Source organism: Rattus norvegicus, chromosome 2, assembly GCF_021556685.1.
Source record: "Rattus norvegicus strain SHRSP/BbbUtx chromosome 2, alternate assembly SHRSP_T2T, whole genome shotgun sequence".
Lineage (NCBI taxonomy): Eukaryota > Metazoa > Chordata > Mammalia > Rodentia > Muridae > Rattus > Rattus norvegicus.
This window is the reverse complement of record NC_141535.1, coordinates 100,164,527-100,189,019: the sequence shown is the minus strand read 5'-3', so window position 1 is coordinate 100,189,019 and position 24,493 is coordinate 100,164,527. Positions and strand designations below refer to the sequence as shown.

At 37.8% G+C, this 24,493-nt stretch overlaps 1 pseudogene; it reads right to left on the bottom strand.

Moving 5' to 3' along the window:
• Positions 1 to 1,263: 1,263 nt before the first annotated feature.
• LOC148006675 (uncharacterized) lies at positions 1,264 to 2,624 on the bottom strand (annotated as a pseudogene).
• Between the last annotated feature and the right edge of the window lie 21,869 nt (positions 2,625 to 24,493).

Below are 24,493 nucleotides of genomic sequence, written 5' to 3'. Positions count from 1 at the left end.
TAACTGAAGAATGGATACCGAAAATGTGGTTCATTTACACAATGGAATACGACTCAGCTATTAAAATGAGGACATCATGAATTTTGCAGGCAAATGGATGGAATTGGAAAAGTATCATCCTGAGTGAGTTCACCCAGTCCCAAAAGGATATGCATGGTATGTACTCCCTGGTAAGTGGATATTTGCTAAAAGTTCAGAAAGCAACTCTTAACTTTTCATCTAGATTGAAAAGTAAAACATATTTATCAAATTTCAAGTCATTCAAAATGATGTTAAGAAAGATGTCTCTAAGGACTTCCTTGTTGCCTCTCCTGACTACTCACCTGGTTTATTTTCACAGCCTGGTCCCCTCTCCCAATTTTTGTGCAAAATAGCCTGTATCTGAACTGATAAAGTGGCAGTATGACTGGGAAAGGTGACTATGTTACATCCATGTCTTAAAAGGTCCCATTTGCTCCCTTTGTAAAACTCTGTGACAAGTCCCTTCATCATCTGTTTTCAGTTTTCATCCTTGGCCTCATTTCAATTTTAGTGTCCTACTGTTGCTGTCACAAGTTACCAGGGATGCAGTTATTTACAAAAGCACACAATTATATTGCTCTTTGTTTCAAAAGTCTTCTGAATATCTGGAATGGATTCATGGCCTTCGTGTCCCATATGCCTGCAGGCTTTGAGGACATCTCATGCTTTTGCTTTTTCCACCTTCTACTTGGCTCATGGCCCTTTCTCTATGCTGGACATTAGAAACTGAGTTTAATCTCTCACATCAAGTCACTCTAATGATATTGTTACCATACTTTTCACCCCCACCCAATTTGCCATGACATTGGATCCACCTAGAAAGCTCTAGATGTTTTCTGTTTCCAACCTGCCTTAGTTTCCCCTGCTATGAAGAGATAGCATGAGGAAAGCAACCTTTTTAAAGGACAACTCATTTTTCTTGTCAAGTCAATGTTTTTATTGTTAGGAAATAGGCAAGTGAGCAAACCCTACAGTCAGTGTACTGGTGAGAGGGCTGCAGCTAACAGTTTCCAAGTTCCGCACTAAATCTCTCAGGCCCTGTCTTCATCACTCACAATCTCTCCTAGAATAGAAATAGCCACTGCATCTTGAAGGGGGCTACAAGGAAATCAACAGTAGTCTAGCTGCCCTCATTAAAAAGCAACTCCCTTAGGGTGAACAGTAACTTTTTAAAAGGCAATCAGCTTTTGCTGGGTCCAGGTCACTGTTGTGGGTTTACTGGGCTTCAGGAAATCCTGCCTATCAGTCACAAAGACCATGCAGCATTAGCTTCTGCTCATTAGAAAGCAGACAGTGTCCCTCAAGTTGGCTGTAGAGACGCTCTTACAAGTCATCAATGGTCTTTCCAGTTTGACTACTGATCTTTCAGCAAACTCAGCATGGGTCTCTGCCTCTTTGAGTTTATCAGTAAGAATCTTTATTTCTTCTTCACACTTGTCTTCTATCTGAGAGTATTTTTCTTCAGCAGCACTCAGACACTACAGGTTCTGGTTCATCAGACTGATCTGCTTATCCATCTCTCCACAATGGGACTCTGCCAGCTCCTCACATTCATTCCTCTGTGTATTACAAGTCTCCTTCAATAATCACCTGTTGTTGTAAAAATATAAAAAATAAAAAAAAGTACAGTTGTCTTTTACCTCGCTTAGGTCTGGCACCTCAGTGCCCCAAGATATCTGCTAGATATCTTGATGGAAACATCCCAACTCCGTGGAGTCCCAGTGTCTCCTGCAGACGTACACTTTCCTACATTCAACCTGTCACATAAAAGAATATGCAACACAATAGCCTTTGACCCAATTGATAAGATATAATTGCCCACCTAAACATACAAAGTCCAATACACATCCATCCCTTAAAAACATTTGTAACAACCTGTAAAGGTACAGCGTGGAATCTTAACGTCACCCTCCATATTATCCTGCCACAGCTTCTCTCTGTGTCCCTCCTGTCTCTTCTTTCTGTTCCAGTCTCCTCCTCTTCCTTCAAACTCTTCTCCTGTACATTTTTCCTTCTCATCCAATGACAGGTCTCCTCTATCCTGTACCTCCCCCTCACCTGTATTTTACAAATTCAATGGGGAGAAGGTTCTAGTGAATTCAACTGAGTCCTGAGTACTGACTAGGCAACAGTCCTTGAGGCAGTGGAATTAGCATCAAAATACAGATAACTCCAGGACAAACCACAACAATCACCAACTTATGAGCCACCTCTTCATACTTCCTGTCTGCCTCTTCTGCAGTGTGCTTTGCTTCTTTTAGCTGGATTTCCCAGAGTTCCATCTTTTCTTCATCTTGTAGAACCCGGTTTTTGATCACCTTCATGCCTCTCTCACTCTCATCAGCAGAGGTTTCTGCTTCCTCCAGCTTCTGTAAAACAGTGGCAAGGGACTCTTGGGTGTGGTCCAGCTCCTCTTCAACCAGCTGGATCCTGCAGGTCAAGGAGCCTACCTCAGCTTCAACCTGCTCCTGGGCCTGCCTTTCTCCCTCCTTTCTCCCTCTACTTCCTGATGGAGGTTCTCGGCCCTCTCCTCTGCATCTCAGTCTGCTGCTGCAGAACCTGATCTTGCACTTTACCTCCTCGATGGTGGTGCTCCCAGCCATGACCAGCTGCTTCGGGAAATCAGGTTCCTATCCAAAGAACAACATTTAATTCAGACTGGCTTACAATTTCAGAGGTTTGGTCCATTATCACCATGGCAGGAAGCATGGTAGCTTCCAAGAAGACATGATGCTCAACAGAAACTGAGAGTTCTACATCCTGATTTGTAGACAGGCAGGAGTCTCTCTTCTGTGGGGAGCCAGAAGGGCATGGGTATCTCTCTTGTACTGTGTGGAAGTTGAGAATTAGGAGCCCTCAAAACCCACCTACACAATGACACACTTCCTCCAACAAGGCCACAACTACTCCAACATTGCCACATCTCCGAGGAGGGCAACCCCTGGGGCCAAACATATCCAAACCACCATACCTCCTGATGAACATTGTTGCTTCATCTGTCACCTCCTCTTTTTCACCATATAGCATATACTTTCATATTCTGGAGATTACAATATAGACTTTTGGGGGGGCTGGAGAAAATCTTGTCTGCCTACCATCACCTCTTTCAATTTCCCCTTAGCACATATTTATTTTACTACTGTGAATAGGCTATCACACACACACACACACATACACACACACACACACACACACACACACACACACACCAGTGTTTGCTGTTGTTGCTATTGTTATTGTTTTGTTTGTTTGCTTGTTTGTTTGGTTTGGTTTGGTATGTTTTACCACAAATTTATGATTATTTAGGATATTTCCTGGATTCAAAATCATGTTTCCATTTTTTCCTTCTAAAATAAATCCATAGTTTGTTTTCAACTGATAATTTTTGCTGAGAATCCCCCTCAATTTTCTCTACTCAATCCTTTGAATAGTATTTCAATCATTATGCTTTAAATCTACTCAAGAAATACTAAACTGTTAGGTGCCAATAAAGTTATTGTATGTTGAGTATACTCCAGGGACTAATAAACTTTTTTATAGGATTTAATGAAAACTAGAAAAATTAAGCAAGGAGTTTCATAGAAATATAAATCATGAGGTCTAATGGGCTATTAGAAAATAAAACCATATTTCCAAAGAAAAAGTGAGAAATATACAATTTGAAATGGAAGATTTAGAGAATGTTCTTTGAGAAAGTGATTTTGGGAAAGTGAGACCAATGGGACAGCAATTAGAGCGAGACAAAGAAATAGAAGAACATGTCAAAGGACAGGGTAACATGTCCAGAGAGCAGTTGAGAGATATGGATCACAGAGACACTCAAGCCTAGATGGGCCACAGTGATGAGTTTGTTCTTTGTTCTGAGACAATGGGACATCCTCACTAAGGGATAAGTGTAAGCCATCTTACAGTTTTGTAAATTCTGTATGATGTGTAAGCAATGAAAGATTAATGTCCAAAAGAAGTAAAATATACTGAATACATATTTTCCAAAGGAATAACAGGGAGAAAGAAATAAAAATGAAAAATGAAAAATGAAAATTGAAATGCATATTGGGAGTCAACCTACCAGAAAAACATAGCAGGATTTCTAGGCCAGACTAATATCCATTTGAATTGGTGCTGATACAATTGAAGAAAAACCTGTCTGGCCAGTTTATAGTTTTTGCCAACCATAATCAACAACTCAAATGTAGCCACAGGGGAGACAGATAAGTGAATTTATCCTGGTTTGAGGTTTTGTCAAGAAATATTGTGGATGAAAAAATATAATGAGTAAAAACAAAGGAAAGCAATTAAAGGTTTTGTTTGGTTGTTTTTTTGGTTTTTGTTTTCTTTTGCAGTAGCGTGATATAGTAACTCACAACTAAATTCTCACTGAATAAGAAACAAGTAAAGCTTAAAAAATTGGGGGAGGGCAAAAATTATGGTAAGAAACTTGAGTTGCTGCTGCCAGGGTAGATTTCAATGGTAACTAAAGGAGGATAGAAAGAAATTTGTCATTTTGTTTTATTAAATAAAAGTCAGACTGGCCCTTGACTATGGAAATACCTGCATTGTGACTGTAGAAAGATTGCTGAGATGCGTTGCAGAGACCAGTAACCCACATAAAAGTTCAACCCTTAGGGGAGTCACCAAGTGATCTAGCTTAGAGGGTCTATGGAGGCTTTCAAATGTGCTGCGTATTTCAAATAATAATGAAATTAAATAAAGAATTAGAAAAAGTTGTAAAGAGAGCTTATGTGAACTGAGAATATAGAAGTATCCTATAATTTCATAATCAAAACTTTCTTAACACTTATGCTGAAACTTCCACATATTCACAGACAACAATAAAACTTTCAGCAAATGTTAGATCTTAAAATATTGGCAATATTATCTTTCTTCTTGGAAAGAGCTCCCCTCTTCTAATAAAATGTTTCAGAATCTGTTTCCTATCCCAGAGTAGCAGGTGGCTAATATTCCTTCAGCACACTTCTCATCATTATTTGGTATGTATGGAAGTTCATGTCCTCCACCACCAATGGAGATCAGGCAGTTGATATCTTCCTGTCAGAGGCTTCTCTGATATTTCAAAACGCAGCACACAGTCTGTACCTACTGACAAATTCATAATGACTGTTGACCTCAACTTGGATAAAGTGCACGGTTAAAAACAAACAACAATAATCTTGTCCCTTGTTAGAAACATACCTCCAGAAAACTTCACAAGTCCTAGAGATTACAATAGAAACTGATCTCAGTGCTGTACAATGCAGTCATAGATACAGCATGAAATGACAATTCCCTCAAAGCTGTACGTGCCCATCAAGATCTAAAAGGAAAACAGAAATAAGCCCTCCGTGAACATGATTGTGACTTTTTGAGAGAGAGCCTGTGGACACAAATCATAGGCAGAAGTACTTAAACAGACAAAGCCTAAGATTTTTACAAGGGGGAGAACATTATGCTCAGAACAAAATGTCTGGGTGCTGGTGTAGATACCATGTTAGATCTTCATCAATACTCATGACTTTTATTTACAAACAAAACAAAGCAAAACAAAACAAAATGCAGGTTTATGAAATATATGAAAGGAGTCGAAATTTCTACTATTTTGATGGTATAATAATCAGGAAAGCAATCCCTTCATTATTATTTACAGAAGCAGATGCTATCAGAGCCACATTGGGTTAGTAGAACAATTATAATCAGGAAGACCTTTAAGAAATGGTTTTCTTTAAGATCCAGGTTTACTGGAACTCCACTCTTCATCCCATCTATTGTTGTTGTTCACCTCAGCTTTAAGTAGTAATGTTGATGATAACATATGAAAACAAAAGATGCTATGAATTGAAAAGAGCAAAGAGGGATAAGTAGAAGTATTGTTGGTCATGAGAAAAGGGGAATGGTAATTTTTATTATGATTGGCAAAGGCTCTTGGCACCAAGCTTTCATGATTGAGGTTTGATGACAGGGAACCCCACTTGGTAGAAGGACAAAACTGACTTTCAAATTTGCTCCTGATCTCACCATGCACAAATGGTATGTGTACCTCTCAATCCCAAAGTAGAAAATAAGTATAATTTTAAAAATACTTGAAAAAAATTATTTTTGGAGAAAGACAAAATTTGCTTTAGAGAACACTGAAAACTGCACGTTCAATGTTAGTGCTTAATGAAGGTCTGAGGCAGGAAACTAGCACAGAAACAGCAGGTGGCCAGTTAGTACCTTAGAGTGATATTTAGCCTGGAGACTCAAGGGAACAGATTATTAATGAAAAATAATTTTATTATTGCATAACAAATTCTTGAGGTAGTTTTTATTTGGACTGATTTTTAGAGATCTACTGTTTATTTTTTGAGGACAGATTTAACTAATGTATTCAGTAAAATGAAAAGCACTGAAGCAAAAAGTCAGACTTACTGCAGAATTTCAAAGGCACAGTGGACAGTTTGTACATAGGGCCTTAAGTACCTGTCTCTCTTGCCAGCTAACTCTCTAGTAGAGGGAGGAGGTTGACAAGTGAGGTAGGAGGAAGTGACTTTGTTCAAGGTCAAATCTGGGTTTCTGTTTCCTGCCAAGCTGACTGCAGTTCTTTTCCAGTAAACCCTGCCCCCTGCCACTTTCCCCACTGAGGCCTTTCCCTCTTTGTTGCCATGTCTCTGAAAATAGAATATGTCTAAATTTCATGGGTGCTGCATCTTAAGTGATCCAAATAAAGGGTTTGGAATCGGAGGCATATCACAGCTGGAAAGTGTTGTGTATTGCCAGAAATAATAGGAAGAGAGAGGCAAGAGAGGCCCTATGTTTTCTCATTCACCCTGCAGCCTAACAGAAAACTAAGGGAACTGGGAGGTGGAGGGAGGGGAGCCTGCAGTCATCTTGCTGTTCTCAATTAGTATTCTAGCCACACATTGTCCCATCAGAGGAAAATGCTTCCCTCACACACGTGTTCAGGATATCAGTGTGATGGATCTGAGCAAGGGCCTCTCCAAACACAGTGGCCATCTGCTAGGCAAAACATAGGGCTCTGACAAGCAGAAACTATTCAGATTTGTTGTTGGGCCACATTATTATGTATTTGACAAGGGTAATGATGGGCTGTCATTAACCTCACATGACAGTTCCTACAATGACACACTAAAGCAAGGACAAAGAGCTGAACTCAGTAAAAAGGCACCTACTTCTCATTTAACCCTGGAATTATGTGACGCCATTATCCTGACAGAGGCTGGCAGGCCTGGGGTTAATTTCCCTTGCTGTGTGTGCTTATTTCTTTTAAAACATGCCCCTAGTATGGCCTAGGAAACTGTAGGAGGACACTGTATTGATTATCATAACACACAGATATAGATACAGGAACAGAAATGGTCTCTGAGAGAAATGTACAAATAGACAGATTTTGTAAGCCCCAGAAATGCCCTTTGATGAAGCAGCTGAACTCTGTTACACTTAAGGCAACCATTATCCAAGGAAGATGCAGTCCTGTGAATCAATCTCTCTCTCTCTCTCTCTTTCTCTCTCTCTCTCTCTCTCTCTCTCTCTCTCTTTCTCTCTCTCCATACACACACACACACACACACACACACACACACACACACACATATATATATGATTTCAAGGAGGGGAATAACTATTTTGAAATAAGAGTATAATGCTATTGTGAATTTTCCAAGCATGGATGAAAATTAGGTAAAAAAGTTAATTGTTTCGACAAAAACTTAGTTGTAGGTAACAATTGACAAATCTTTTGTTACAAACATAAGCATATCTGTTCGTTATTTTATAAAACTTTGAACAAATCATAAGAATCATCTCCTCCCATCTCCAGATACATATGGAACCAGATTTTCCAGAGTCATGACTTCTTATGGCTTCCACCTTAATTAAAATTGTGAAAATTTTAATTTCAAAAGAAAACTTTGCATATAGTTAAAGAAAAATGATGACTATTTGCAAAGCAGGTCCATGGAACAGTAATTTGTAATACTCATTCACAATCATAGTTCATAACTCTGAAAGTGTTTCTCCCACTGCATTGTCTTTCCCTGATATCATGAAAATGTGGAAGTGATGACAGCCCACAACAATGTTTTGTTTCAGTTTAATAAACTGGAATCAATATGGGCCAATTCATTAGGAAAAATACACATACTGGAAAATTATCAAATTATCATATCTGGGCACAAGGTTGGATAGTTCATCTACCGTGGTATAGTGTTACCCATATAGTAATTATGAATGCCACAGTATGGTAGCATCCAAAACTGAAACTGTCAAATATATATATATATATATATATATATATATATATATATATATATGTATATATATATCAGGCTACTAGGTCTAGAGTTTAGTCTGTTCTTCTGCCCTATGTGCAAATTAGAAATATTGAATATTATCTAGTTTTTACACAGAGTGCCTGACTTTGATGCAGCAGAAGTCTGAGTCAATAAACCCATGGGCCTGTGATTATGACTATATCATCGTTGTTGCTTAGAACTCATGTGGAACAGTTGGCCTAATTACTCTTTACTAATACACTCTGGTGAGAAGTGAAGGGATTAGAAATAAGAGAGTCAGGTACAGGCCACACAAGTCATAACACATTAAGAAACCAACCCAGCATAGGAACTCTCCTATACCCTCAGTTAGGATTGGAAAGACTCAAGTTATTGACATTTTGTTCCGAAGTACCACCTGTCCATGCTGCCATACCCTCCCACCCCCTCGACTCATACCAGGGTAGCTATCTCCTGCTCAGCTTCAGGCCATATCAGTCAGAACAAATAAGAGACCCACAGTTACGATGTGAAAGGCCCAAGCCACTGAGATCCCTGCTTGCCACATTGCTCACCTCTATTGCCAGCTCTACAAGGCAGATATCTACTACTCAGCTGCAGGTCATGCCAGTAATAGAACCTGCAAAAGGTCATGTTAGGTGCCAGAAGTCCAGTCCCCAACTCTGAGAGAGACTCCCTGCTGAACCAGAGGTCATGCTAGCTACACTAAGGAGGAAACTGAAACTAAAGAACAAAACACCCACCCAAAAGACAAACTCAGAAATAGGTACTAAGATCTATATTCATTTCAACCCCAGATGCCTAGATGCCAGTATAAGAACACAATAAATAACAGTCAGGGAAAAATAGTAGCACCAGAACTCCAGTACCCTACTATAGCAACCCCTGAGTGTTTCAATATAGCTGCAAGACCAGAAAACAACCTTAAAAACAACTATATATATATGTATATATATACATATATATGTATATATATGTATATATACGTATATATGTGTTTATATATATGTGTATATATATGTATATATGTGTTTATATATATATGTGTATATATATGTGTGTGTATATATATATATATATATATATATATATATATATGATACAATTCCTTAAAGAAGAAATTAATAAAGTCCTCAAGAAAATCTAGGAAAACACAAAGAGTAGGAGTAAATTCATAAATCTCTTAAAGAAAACCAAGTAAAGGACAAATAAACACATGAAAGAAATGAATAAAACTGTTTAAGACTTAAAATGGAAAGATAAGGAATGAAGAAAACATTGAGAAGAAAGAAAAAAAGGAGAATCCCAGCTCAAATGATCAAAAACATTTTTAACAAATTTTGAAAGAAAATATTCTTACCTTTAAGAAGGAAATACCTATAACGGTACAAGAATTTACAAAACACAGAATAGATTAGATCAGAAAAGAAATTCTGCTCATCACTTAATAACGAATACACATACAGAAGAAGGAAAGAAGAGTAAATCCTGAAAGGGAAAATGTCTAACTAACATATAAAAGCAAACCTATTAGAATTACACCTGACTTCTGAACAGAAACTGTAAAAAAGAGAAGTGTCTGAATAGATGTCCTGCAGACCCTAGGAAACCATGAATTCCACTGCATACTGGTATAACTAGCAAAATTTTCAATAGGCGTAGTTGAAGAAAACCAGATATTCCATAACATTGTCAAATTTAAACAATACCCATAAGTCCAGCCCTACATAAAGTAATACTAGGAAAACTCCAACTGAATGAGCATAACTGCACCCAAGGAATCACAGGAAATAAATAATTTAAATAATTTAGTATCAGCAAAACCAAAAGAAGGAACACACGCACCACACACACACACACGCACACACACACATATACACACACACACACACACACACACACACACACACGTACACACACAGGCATGCACACTGTAGCCACCAACATCAAAATAACAGAAACTAACTATCATTGGCCATTAATATCTCTCAAAATCAATGGACTCAATTTCCCAATAAAAAGACACTGGATAACAAAATAGATGAAAAACAGGTCCATCATTCTGATTCATACAAGAAATAGCCCTTAACATCAAAGATAGACATTACCTCAGAGTAAAAGGCTGGAAAAAGATTTTTCAAGCAAAGAGACCCAAAATGCAAGCTAGTGTAGCAAATCAATTATCTAATAAAATATTTATTTCAATGAAAAGAAAACAAAAGATACAGGGAAAACATTTTATACTCATCAAAGGAAAAATCCACCAACATGATGTCTTAGTTTAACATCTATTTGCCAAACAGAAGGGCACACACATTTGGAAAAAAAATTACTAAAGCGTGAATCACACATTCCCCTTCCATCATTAATAGTGTAGGACTTCAGTACCCTCTGCTTGCCAATGGACAGGTCATCCAGACAAACACTAAACAAAGAAATACTGAGCTAACATACATTATGAACCAAATGGACCCAACATATATCTGCAGATCATTTCACCCAAACAAAATACACCTTCTTTTCAGCACCTTGTGCAACTTTTTTTCAAAATTGACCACATATTTGGCCATAAATCAAGTATCCACAGATACAAAATTATTGAAATAACTTCCTGTATTCTATGAGACCACCATGAGTTAAAGCTGGATTTTAATTAGAGCAGAAACAACAGAAAGGCTACAAATACATGGAATCCGAGCAATTTTCTACTGAATGACTCCTGTGTCAAGGCAAAAATAAAGCAAGAAATTAAAGACTTTCTAGAATGCAATGATATTGATTCACAACACACACAAACTTATGCAATAAAATAAAAGCAGTGCTAAGAGAAAAATTTATAGCATTAAGTGTCTACATAAAGAAATTGGAGAGATTTCATACTAGCAACTTAACAGTACACCTAAAGCTCTAGAACAAAAATAAAAAGAAAAAACTATACCCAAAAGGCATATAGGGTAGAAAATAATCCAGCTGAGGCCAGAAATCAATAAAACAGACGAAGAGAACAATACAAAGAATCAAGGAAACAAAAAGTTGGTTCTTTGGGATTATCAACAATATAGACAGATTGTCAAAGACCAGCTTTGACAGGACAGATGGGGCATAGAGTCGGAGATTCATCACTCAGCAGACTTTTCTGCGAGTCAAAAAAAGTTGATTTTCTGGGGCTGCTGAAATACTCTCTGGGACCAGTGAACAAATGAGGAAACATCACACACACACACACACACACACACACACACACACACACACACACACACACACACTTGGTGGATTAAGTAAGCTTTAATAAGTTCTACCAATTTACAAACACACACACACACACACACACACACACACACACACACACACACATATATATATATATATATATATATATATATATATATATATATATATATATATATATACCTACATATATTTCTGTAACTTCTCAAAGCTTTCAGTGTAGCAATTGGGATACCAACCCATTCACAAAACCTTGTACCTACAATTTTTCCTTCCTGCAAGATGTGCTGTGGTTAAGATGGCACAGAATATTTTGGAGTGGCCAAAGAAAGACTCGGTCAACTTGAGACCCATGCCATGAGAACAAGCCCATCGCTGACACTTTGGAGCACAAGGCAACAAAGGTTGCACAGCTCATAAACATAGGACAAAACTAAACACGACTGGGGAAAAGAGTCAATGAAATGATTCCAAATGATATCTGCTATATTTGTAGAGTGAAGCCTAACACAATCATTGTCAGAGAGATTTATTCCAGCAAATGATGGAAGCAGATGCAAAGACCTACAGATAGAGACCAAGCAGAGCCTAGGAAATTCTGTGGAAGAATTGGAAGAAGTATTGTGGGGGCCAATGGGATTAAAGGATACCACACAAAAACAGCCAACAGAATCAACTAATTGGGCCACATAGTGGCTCACAGGACAATCAGGGTGCCTGTATGTGTCTGACCTAAGTCCTCTGCATATACATTATGGTTGTATAGGTTGTTTTTCTTATGGATCTCATAACAATATGAGCAGTTGCTATATCAGACACTTCTGCCTACTTTTGGGACTCTGTTTCTACTGTGTTTCCTCTGCTAACCTTAATATGAGGATGTACCTATTTTTATAGCAAAGTGATATACCATATTTAGTTGATACCCCTGAGAGTCTTAAATTTTTCTGAAGAGAATAGGAGGAGGGTTATATATAGGGGATAATGGACTGATTATGTGGGACTGGGAGGACAAAACGAAGGAGAAATTGTGGTTGGGATGTAATATATGAGAGAAGAATAAAAGAAAAAAGATAAAAAACACAGTAAAAAAATGTTATGCTTTAGATAAGAATGCCCACATCTATGGCAGAAAAAAATTGCTAATCTTACCAAAGGTAACCACTAACTTTTTCTAAATATAGAGCAAAATTTTCTAATATATAACCTAGGAATGTGTAGAAAGTAATGTGGTAGAAAATGGTTTACCATCCCAAGATTAGTGCACATCTCAAAATAAGAGCATAAAATCGCCAGGAAGATAACAGAGAAAATCAATTACTAGCATGCAAATAGGAGATGATTGTTTCACTGGAACATTCCTGATGACAAAATTGAAGACTGGGGTAGAAGAAGAAAAAGAAAATAATCATAAAGGTTATTCTAAGTACAGCCATCCTGTTGACCTTACTCTCTGTCAATAGGGAACAATGAATGAGCATATTAATCTGTAGTTATTTTAGTATTAAAAATACTATGGCCAAAATGGAAGAAATATTTCTGTTGGTAATGTTCACCCTAGACCCAATATTAAAAATAAAGAAGAAAAAAGAAAGAAAACAACCAGAGTGGAATGAGTTTGCAATTCTCATCTTGGAGAGGCAGAAACTCATGAATCTTTTGTGCTTGATGATCAGACATTTTAACCTATTTATTAAGTTCCAAGCCAATTAGCAAATTTTCTCAAAACTCATGGATAAGACCTGAAGGCACATGAGATATGTGAACCTCTTCACATATGCACTCTCTTCTCTCTCTCTCTCTCTCTCTCTCTCTCTCTCTCTCTCTCTCTCTCTCTCTCACACACACACACACACACACACATACACACACTTGCATTTGCACACACATACGAGGACTCATATACACAAACACACCACAAACTAAGGTATGATCAAAATAATATATACAAAGCTTTATATCAATCAAACCTTGTTTTCTAGATAACATATTTAGAAACAGCAGATCCTCTTGGTTTTCTTTAAAACAATCAGTTAAGTTTCTATAATGATACTTGAAAAGACAAAGAGAGGAAAAATTTAGAATGAATCCCTCACAAATATAAAAAGAAAATTATATTTGATTTTGAAATTCTGTTGCTTTTTAAATATCCCCTTTGGCTAAAGTGGTGTGTTTGCTTCTGTTAAGAAACGTGGCTCTGCTTCCAGTTTCTGTCTATGACTGGTGCTGACATGGTCCCACAGCTATCTGTACTCAAGTCCCAAGTGGCAGAGAGCTGGACTCTCAGAAGTGCAGACAAAGCTGAGAGAACAGGGGAGACGATCACTTTTGCTAATATTCCTGGCCAAAGAGGAACATGCCTGGAGCCCTCTGGACACAGGAACTGAGGAACAGTCTGGGCCAGGATCCTTCTGGTTTCTGCCTGTGCCCCGAGCTGACCTGGTTCTACAGATGTTGGTACCCAGATGACCTGAGGAGAGAGAATGACTTTCAGAAGTTTAGTCAATCCTGTGAGCACAGGGGAGACCACCAGTTCCACTCACATTCCTGGCCCAAGGCAAATGCTCCTGGAGCCCCAGGACACAGACACCCAGGGGCAGTCTGAGACAGAATCTTTTTGGTTTCTGCCTGTGCCCAGAGCAGACCCTGTGACACAGTTCTCTGTATCATGATTCAGATGGGAGAAAGCCAATCTCCAGGAGTGCTGACACACAGACTTACAGGAGGCTACTGTCAGAGACAGCATGAAGAGCAAACAACAGAGATAAGCAGATGGCAAGAGGCAAGCAGAGGAACCTAAGCAACAGAAACAAAGACTAATTGGTATCATCAGGGCCCAGATATCCCAGCAAAGCAATACAGGATATCCCAACACACGAGAAAAGCAAGATTTGGATTAAAAATCACATCTCATGATGATGATAGAGGACTTTAAGAAGGACATAAAAATTCCTTTAAAGTAATACAGGATAACACAGGTAAACAAAAAGATCTTTATCAATCCTACAACTGATAGAGAGCTAATGTCTAAAATATACAAAGAACTCAAAAAGTTGGACTCCAGTGAACCAAATAACCCCAATAAAATGGGGTTCATAGCTAAACAAAATATTCTCAGCTGAGGAATATCGAATGGCCGAAAAGCAACTAAAGAAATGTTCAACATTTTTAGTCATCAGGGAAATGCAAATCTAAACAAACTAGAGATTCCACCTCACACCAGTCAGAATAACTAAGATAAAAATCTCAGGTGACAGCAGATGCTGGTGAGGATGTGAAGAAAGGAATACTCCTCCATTGTTGGTGGGATTGCAAACTGGTACAACCACTCTGGAAATCAGTGTGCAGGTTCCTCAGAAAATAGTACATTCCACTACCTGAGGACCCAGCCATACCTCTCCTGGGCATATACCAAAAGATGTTCCAACATACAATAAAGACACATGCTTCACTATGTTCATAGCAGCCTTATTTATAGTAGCCAGAAACTGGAAAGAACCCAGATGCCCTTCAGCAGAGGAATGGATTCAAAACATGTGGTACATCTACACAATGGAGTACTACTCAGCTATCAAAAGCAATGACTTCATGAAATTCATAGGCAAATGGAGTGAACTAGAAAATGTCATCCTTAATGAGGTAACTCAATCATAGTAGAATATACTTGGTATGCACTCAATGATAAGTGGATACTAGCTCAAAAGCTCAAATTACCCAAGATGCAATCCACAAACCACAGGAAGCTCAAGAAGAAGGGTGACCAAAATGCAGATGCTCCCACTCCTTTTTGAAAGGGGTAAAAATTTATCCATAGGAGGGGATATGGAAGCGAAGTTTAGAGCAGCAACTGAAGGAACAGCCATTCAGAGCCTGCTCCACATGTGTCTCATATATATACAGCCACCAAAAACTTGAAAGGATTGATGAAAAAAGTGCATGCTGAAATGGACTGGATATAGCTCTCTCCTGAGAGACACATCCAGAGCATGTCCAATACAGAGTTCAATGCTAGTAGCAAATTACTGAAGTGAGAACAGGACCCACTTTGGGGGAATTAGAGGAAGGACTGAAAAAGCTGAAGGGGCTTGCAACCCCATAAGAACAACAATGCCAACCAACCTGAGCTTCCAGGGACTAAACCACTATCAAAAGACTATACATGGACTGACCCAGGGCTCCTACTGCATATGTAGCAGAGAATAGACTTGTTGGGGGACCAGAGGAAGGGGAAGCCCTTGGTCCTGCCAAGGTTGGACCCGCAGTGCAAGTGAATGTCTGGGGGGCAGTAAGGGAGGTGGATGGGGGAATACCCATATAGACGAGGGGGTAGGGATGCAGGCTTATTGACGGTAAACTGGGAAAGGGAATACCATTTGAAATGTAAGAAATATATCTAATTAAAAAAAAAAGATGGGGTTGGGGATTTAGCTCAGCGGTAGAGCGCTTGCCTAGCGAGCGCAAGGCCCTGGGTTCGGTCCCCAGCTCCAAAAAAAAAAAAAAAAAAAAAAAAAAAGAAAAAGAAAAAGAAAAAGACAACTCCATTGCCAAAAAAAAAAAAGAAAGAAAAGAAAATATATAAATCTATGGATTGTATAAGGAGAAATGTATGGTGGGATCATATAAGGGAGAGACAAATGAAAATTAAGAAAAAAATATCTAAGCACGATCCCAGTCTCACATGTACAGAGCTCCCCAGGTATTTTTACTCACCAAATAAAGACTGTGGTGTTTCCTAAAACACAATGTGAAAAAAAAGGACCAGGAAGTATCTTCAGCAAAATTATAGAAGAAAACTTCCCTAACATAAATAAATAGATGCCTATAAACATAGAACAAGCATAGAGAACCCCATAACATAATAGTCAAAACACCAAAAGCACAAAACAAAGAAAGAATATTAAAAGCTTTAGTAAAGGGAAAATGTCAAGTAACATATAAATGCAGAACTGTCAGAATTACACCAGACTTCTTACCAGAGATCATGAAAACCAGAAGATTCTGGGCAGATGTCATACAGACCCCAAGAGAAAACAAATGCCAGACCAGGCTTACTCTATCCAGCAAAATTCTCAATCACCATTCATGGAGAAACCATGACATATTCCATGACAAAACCAAATTTACACAATATCTTTCCACAAATCCAGGCTTACAAAGGATAATAGATGGAAAACTCCAACAAAAAGTGGGAAAGTATGCCCTAGAAAAAGGAAGAAAGTAATCTTGTAACAAACCCAAAAGAAGAGAGCCACACAAACACAATTCCAGCTCTAACAACAAAAAATAACAGAAAACAACAATCACTATTCCCTAATATCTCTTAAATCAGTGGATTCAATTCCCCAATAAAAAGACATAGACTAAGAGACTGGATACAGAAAGAGAACCCAGCATTTTGCTGCATACTGGAAAAACACTTCAGTGAAAAAGAAAGACACTACCTCAGAATTAAAGGCTGGAAAACAATTTTCCAAGCAAATGGTCCCTAGAAACAAGTTGGAGTAGCTATTCTAATATCAAATAAAATCGACATCCAACCAAAAGTTATGATAAAAAATGACACTTCATATTCACCAAAGGGAAAATAAAGCAAGATGAACTCTCAATCCTGAATATCTATGTTCCATATACAAGGGCACCTATATTCATAAAAGAAACTTTACTAAAGCTCAAAGCACACATTGTATATCACACAATAATAGTGGAAAACTTCAACACACCACTCTCAACAGAAATATGAACCAGTTGAATTTAACAGATATTTATACAACATTTCATCCTAAAAAAAATTATACCTTCTTCTCAGCATCTCATTGTACCTTCTCCAATATTGATGATATAATCAATCACAGAACAGGCCTCAAGAGATACAAGAAGAATGAAATAATCTCATGTATCCTATCAGATCACCATGGACTAATGCTGGTCTTCAATAGCAACAAAAATGAAAGAAAAGCCACATACACATGGAAATTGAAAAACACTCTATTAAATGATAACATGGTCAAGAGAGAAATAAGGAAGAAATTGAAGGATATCAAGAATTTAATGAATTGCAAACTTATGGCACACAATGAAGGTAGTGCTAAGAGGAAAACTCATAACCCAGAGTGCCTCCAAACAGAAACAGGAGAGAGCATACCCAACAGCTTTACAGCACAGTTTTAGAACAAACGGAAGCAAATACCCTCAAGAGGAATAAAAGACAAGAAATAATCAAACTCAGGGCTGAAATCAACCGTGTAGAAACAAACAAACAAACAAAAAACAACAAAAAAGACTATACATAGAGTCAAAAAAAAAAAAAAACCAGGAGATTGTTCTTTGAGAAAATCAACAAAATAGATAAATCCTTAGCAGAATAATCAGAAGGCACAGAGACAATATTCAAAATAACAAAATCAGAAATGAAAAAGGAGATATAACAACATAATCTGTGGAAATTAAAGAAATCATCAGATCTTTTTACAAAAGGCTATATTCAACACAACTTGAAAATCTGGATGAAAGGTACAGCATCTAGACAGATAGTAGGTACCAATGTTAAATCAGGATCAGGTAAACCATCTAAACAATCCTATAAACCCTGAAGAAATAAAAGCAGTTATTAAAAGTCTCCCAACCGACAAAAGTCCAGGACCAGAGGGCCTTAGTGGAGAATCCTATAAGACTTTCATCGAAGACCTAATACCAATACTGTCCAAACTATTCCACAAAATAGAATCAGAAGGAACACTACCAAATTCCTTCTATGAAGCCACAATTATGCTCATACACAAACCATACATAGACTCAACAAAGAAAGAGAACATCAGACCAATTTCCCTTATGAACATCAATGCAAACCAAATCTAAAAGCACATCTGTACTGATTAGTTTTGTGTGACAACTTGATGGCGCTATCACAGAGAAAGGAGCTTCAATTAAAAAAAATGACTCCATGAAACCCTCCTGTAAGGCATTTTCTCAACTAGTGCTCAATGAGAGAGAGAAACTAGCACACTGTGGGTTGTGTTGTCCCTAGGCTAGTAGTCTTGGAACCTATAAAGAGCAAGCTGAACAAGCCAGGGGAAACAAGCCAGTAAGAAACATCTCTACATGGCATTTGAATCAGCTCCTGATTCCTGACCTGTTTGAATTCCAGTCCTGACTTCCTTCAGTGATGAACAACATGGAAGTGAACGGAATAAACCCTTTACTCCCCAACTTGCTTCTTGGTCATGATGTTTCTGCATGAATAGGAAGCCTGGCTAGGACAATATTAAAATAATCACCCACCATAATCAAGTAGGCTTAATCCCAGGTTTTCAGAAATGGTTCAATGTATAGAAATTCATCAATTATATAAACAAACTAAAAATATATAAAAAAACATATGATCATTTCATTAGATGCTGAGAGAGCATTTGACAAAATTCAAAACCCCTTCATGATAAAAGTCTTGGGAAGAACGGGAATTCAAGGCCCATACCTAAACATAGTAAAAGCCATATACAGCAAAGCAGTTGCTAACATTAAACTAAATGGAGAGAAACTTGAAGCAATCCCACTAAAATCAGGGACTAGACAAGGCTGCCCACCCTCTCTCTCTACTTATTCAGTATAGTATTCAAAGTCCTAGTCAAAGCAATCAGAGAACAAAAGTAGGTCAAAGGGATACAAATTGGAAGTGAAGAAGTAAAAATATCACTATTTGCAGATGATATGATAGTATGCACAAGTAACCTGAAAAGTTCTGCCAGAGAACTACTAAGCCTGATAAAAAACTTCAGCAAAGTGGCTGGGTATAAAATCAACTCAAACAAATCTAGCCTTCCTCTACTCAAAGGATAAACAGGTTGAGAAAGAAATTGGGGAAATGACACCCTTCATAATAGCCCCAAATAATATAAAATACCTCGGTGTGACTTTAACCAAGCAAGTGAAATATCTGTATGATAAGAACTTCAAATTTCTGAAGAAAGAAATTGAAGAAGATCTCAGATGATGGAAAGATCTCCCATGCTCATGGATTGGCAGGATTAATACAGTAAAAAATAGCCATTTTACCAAAAGCAATCTACAGATTCAATGCAATCCCCATCAAAATTGCAATTCAATCCTTCATAGAGTTACAAAGAACAATTTGCAAATTCATTTGGACTAACAGAAAACCCAGAATGACTAAAACTACCCTCAACAATAAAAGGACTTCAGGGGGAATCACTATCCCTGAACTCAAGCAGTATTACAGAGCAATAGTGATAAAAACTGCATGGTATTGGTACAGAGATAGGCAGATAGATCAAAAGAACAGAATTGAAGACCCAGAAATGAACCCACACACCTATGGTCACTTGATCTTTAACAAAGGAGCCAAAACCATCAAATGGATAAAAGATAGCATTTTCAGCAAATGGTGCTGGTTCAACTGGAGGGCAACATGTAGAAGAATGCAGATCGATCCATTCTTATTGCCCTGTACAAAGCTTAAGTGCAAGTGGATCAAGGACCTCCACAACAAGCCAGATACACTCAAATTAACAGAAGAAAAAGTGGGGAAGAGTATTGAACAGACGAGCACTAAGGAAAATTTCCTGAACAAAACACCAATAGGTAATGCTGTAATATCAAATATTGATAAATGGGACCTCACAAAACTGAAAAGCTTCTGTAAGGCCAAGGACACTGTCATTAGACAAAACACCAACTAAGAGATTGGAAAAAGATCTTCACCAACCCTACATCTGATAGAGGGCTAATATCCAAAATATACAAACAACTCAAGAATTTAGATTCGAGAGATCCAAATAACCCTATTAAAAAACAGGGTACAGAGCTAAACAAAGAATTTACAGCTGAGGAACATTGAATGGTTAGTCATTCTTAGTTGTCAGGGAAAGGCAAATGAAAACAACCCTGAGATTCCACCTCACACCAGTCAGAATGACTAAGATCAAAACTCAGGTGACATAGATGCTGGCAAGGATGTGAAGAAAGAACACTCCTCCATTGTTGGTGGGATTGCAAGCTGGTACAACCACTCTGAAAATCAGAGTGGAGTTTCCTCAGATAATTGGACATAGTATTACTTAAGGACCCAGCTATATCTCTCTTGGGCATACACCCAAATGATGCTCCAACATATAACAAGGACATATGTTGCCCCCATGTTCATAGCATCCTTATCTATAATAGTCAGAAACTAGAAAGAATCCAGATGTCCTTCAACAAAGGAATGGATACAGAAAATGTGGTTCATCTACACAATGGAATCAGCTATCAAAAAGAATGACTTCATGAAATTCTTAAGCAAATCAATGGAGCTCAAAAATATCATCCTGAGTGAGGCAAAACAATCACAAAAAAGCACAGATGGTATGCACTCCCCAATAAGTGGATATTAGCCCAAAAGCTCGGATTACTCAAGATACTATTCACATACCACATAAAGTTCAAGAAGCAGTATGACCAAAGTAAGGATGCTTTGGAACAAAAATATTCATAGGAGGAAATATGAAGACAAAGTTTGGAGCAGAGACTGAAGGAATGGTAATTGAGAGCCTGCTCCACCTGGGGATACAGCCCATATGCATACAGCCACAAAACCGGACAATATTGTTAATGCCAAGAAGTACATGCTGACAGGAACCTGATATAGCTGTTTCTGAGAGGTTCTACAAGAGCATGACAAATACTGAGGCTATTGCTTGCAGCAAATTATTGAATTGAAAACAGGGTCCCCATTGGAGGAGTTAGAGAAAGGATTGAAAGAGTTGAAGGGGCTTGCAACCTTGTAAGAACAACAATACCAAACAACCAGAGCTCCCAGGAATTAACCATTACCCAAAGAGTACACATGCACAGACCCTTGGCTCCAGCTGCATATGTAGCAGAGGATGGCCTTGTTGGGCATCAATGGGAGGAGAAGCCCTTGGTCCTGCCATGTCTGGACTCTCCAGTGTAGCGGAATGTCAGGGTGGGAGATGAGAATAGGTGGGTGGTTGGGTGGAGGGAAAGGGGATAATTTTTGAAATGTAATAAAAAATATCCAATTAAAAAAAGATCAAGGCAATAAAAAAGAATGTTGACTCTGTTAATTTTTGTCATTTCTAATTAAACATAATTTGTGTAATTTGGACAGAGAGCTTACATATAAGTGTAACTTAACTTTTTAGAATTTTAAATTTTACTTTGTGTGTGTGTGTGTGTGTGTGTGTGTGTGTGTGTGTGTGTGTGTGTGTTGCCTGTATGTGTGTATGTACAGTGGCTTCTGGAACCCATGGACAACACAATTAACTTTCAGATGCCCTGTAACTGGAGTATCTCACTCCTCTGACCTACTATGAGGGTGCTAGATACTAAACCCTGATCCTCTGCAAAAGCAACAGTTACGTTTTATTGATGAAACATCTCCCCAGTCCCAAATTATTAACATTAAAACAAAAAAGTTATCATAATCATTATAGTTAAAGCCATATATGGTGGGAATACAAGCCAATAACTCTAACACACAGGACACCAAAGTGAGTTTGATGCTATCCTTTGTATATTGTGCTATCCTTCTCTAAAGACAAAATCTAAGACAAGCAAAATCATTGTTTAATAAATAGGAGTGCTTGTGATGAATTAGTTGCATTTTAATTTTACTGATTAGTTATTAGTGTCTAAGTTTTGTTGCAAAAAGCATTTTTTTCATCCTAAATTCATTACTTTAAGGAGTCAAAATTAACACATAGTAACTTGAGACATAACACCTCTTAAAGGAACCAAAGCAGCAGACCTTAACTTTTTATATCTTTCTACAGGCATTTAAGTTTTCAACATATTATTTTTATGAACTAATTCTCCAGTTTAAAAGTATCATCTGGCATACTAGAAATGGTGCAATACTTTTCACAATAAAATATTAATAACTAAAAATTATAATATTCCAGAAAAGCAAAATAATAGTCTATCTAGCATACCTACATATGTACAAGTGTACTATATAAGCAGATTTTCACATTCAAATTACATGTACCTATTTGATATAAATAAAGTATTACCAGCATTTCACTGTATTCCATATGCTAAGTGAGACAAATGTGTTCTCACACTTTGAAAATATTAAGTTAAAATAAATATGGTCATTGGTGAGAAGACATTCAAATGTGTATAGTGATAGCGGAGATTGTAACAGTTGTACTTGCCCACTTCTCAAAGTCAAGCAGTAAAAAGCAGAACTGGGAATGAGGAGGTAAGCAGACAAATGTCATAAAGGGGGAGTGACTGGGATGTAACATTCTTGGTGGGCAGTCTTTTTAGAGGAGTCCATTATAGAGTGGCTGTCCCAAGTGTCCCAATGCTTAAGTTCAAGAGAAAATCAGTGTCCAGGTACAGAGGAAGGACAGATAAGTTTAGTTAAATTAACTATTTCAGCTCATTTATGGGGTAAACAGTATGAATTGGAGGGTCAATGTTATGGCCATTTAAATAAACAAGGCAGTCTTCCATTGTCTATCAAGTCACAAAAGGGAAAGTTAGCTTTCACAAAAAGCATTAGAATACTAAAGACAAGGACTTTCTTTTACTTTTTCATCTTTAATTATGGTTTAAAATAATTTTACGTTAACCACTCTTTGTAATTTCTATGAATTCCACAGTATTGAATACATACAGAGTGTTATTGACTGAAGTTCTCAGTGTTCTTCTACCTTGTAGAACCTAATCTGGATCATCTAAGAACTCCCCTTCTCCTGAAGTCTAGGCAGAAAATAGTTTACTTTCATTCTCCATTAATTATATGACTCTAAATTCATCATGAATATTGAGTCACATATTTGACATTTTGTAATCAGTTTATGCATGCCAAAGCAAATATTAGAAATAAAATTTTGGGTTTGCACAATTGAATATATTTCCCTTTATTTATCTATGAATCCACCAGCAGACAATTACAATACCTAAATCTCTCAAAATAATTATTCCAAACTCTTGTTCCATAAGCTGTTATCTTTATTTGTAAGTTAGTAGATCTCATCCTTAGGGAAGATGTCACAGATATTTTAGAGCCTGTTTACTTCTATGCTGTCTTTGTCAGACACCACACATAGGCCCTGTGTGTAAAGTCACTGTGGTAAGCTTTATGGTGTACCCAGAATCAGAATAATTGTCACCTGAGTGTTTCCCCAAATTGTACTGTGTTTAAATACACTTCTTATAAACACCCTGGAGTCAGAGTTCTGAAGTTTGGTTCAGATTGACTAAGTCAGTGGAATATCAAAGAAACATGAACAGGACAGAGCTTCTATGCCCCATGCCCTAAGCAGCATATTGCAATGAACAAAATGAAGATTTTATTGTTCTAGAGGCTAAGACCAATTGCAAGGTACTAGCATGTGTATGCTAACAAGTTTCCTTTGACAAATTGACACAGGGTAGAATTATCTGGGAACAGGAAACCCTGATTATTGATTCCCTCTATCAGATAGGGCAATAGGAAAGTTACGGCTTGAGCTCCTGACTTACTTTAATGATGACAGGGAAGTATAAGCTAAATAAGAGCTTCCCTATACACATTGCTTTTGGTTCTGGTCTTTAACAAATTAGTAGAGATTGGAGCAATCTGTTTAGAGTCTGTAGGAGCTTTAGAATACAGGGTTTGCAACCATATAGGAAGAACAACAATATCAACCAACCAGACACCCCAGAGCTCCCAGGAACTAAACTACCATCCAAGGAATACACGTGGAGTGACCCATGACTCCAGCTGCATATGTAGCAGAGGATGTCCTTGTTGGACATCAACGGGAGGAGAGATCCTTGGTCCTATGAAGGCTTTATGCCCTAGTGTAGAGGAATACAAGGGCAGGGAGGAGGGAGGGAGTGGGTGGGAATCACCCTCATGGAGGCAAGAGATGGGGTGATGGGATGGGAGGTTTCCACAGAAAAAATTGGGAAGGGGGATAATATTTGAAATGTAGATAAATTAAAAA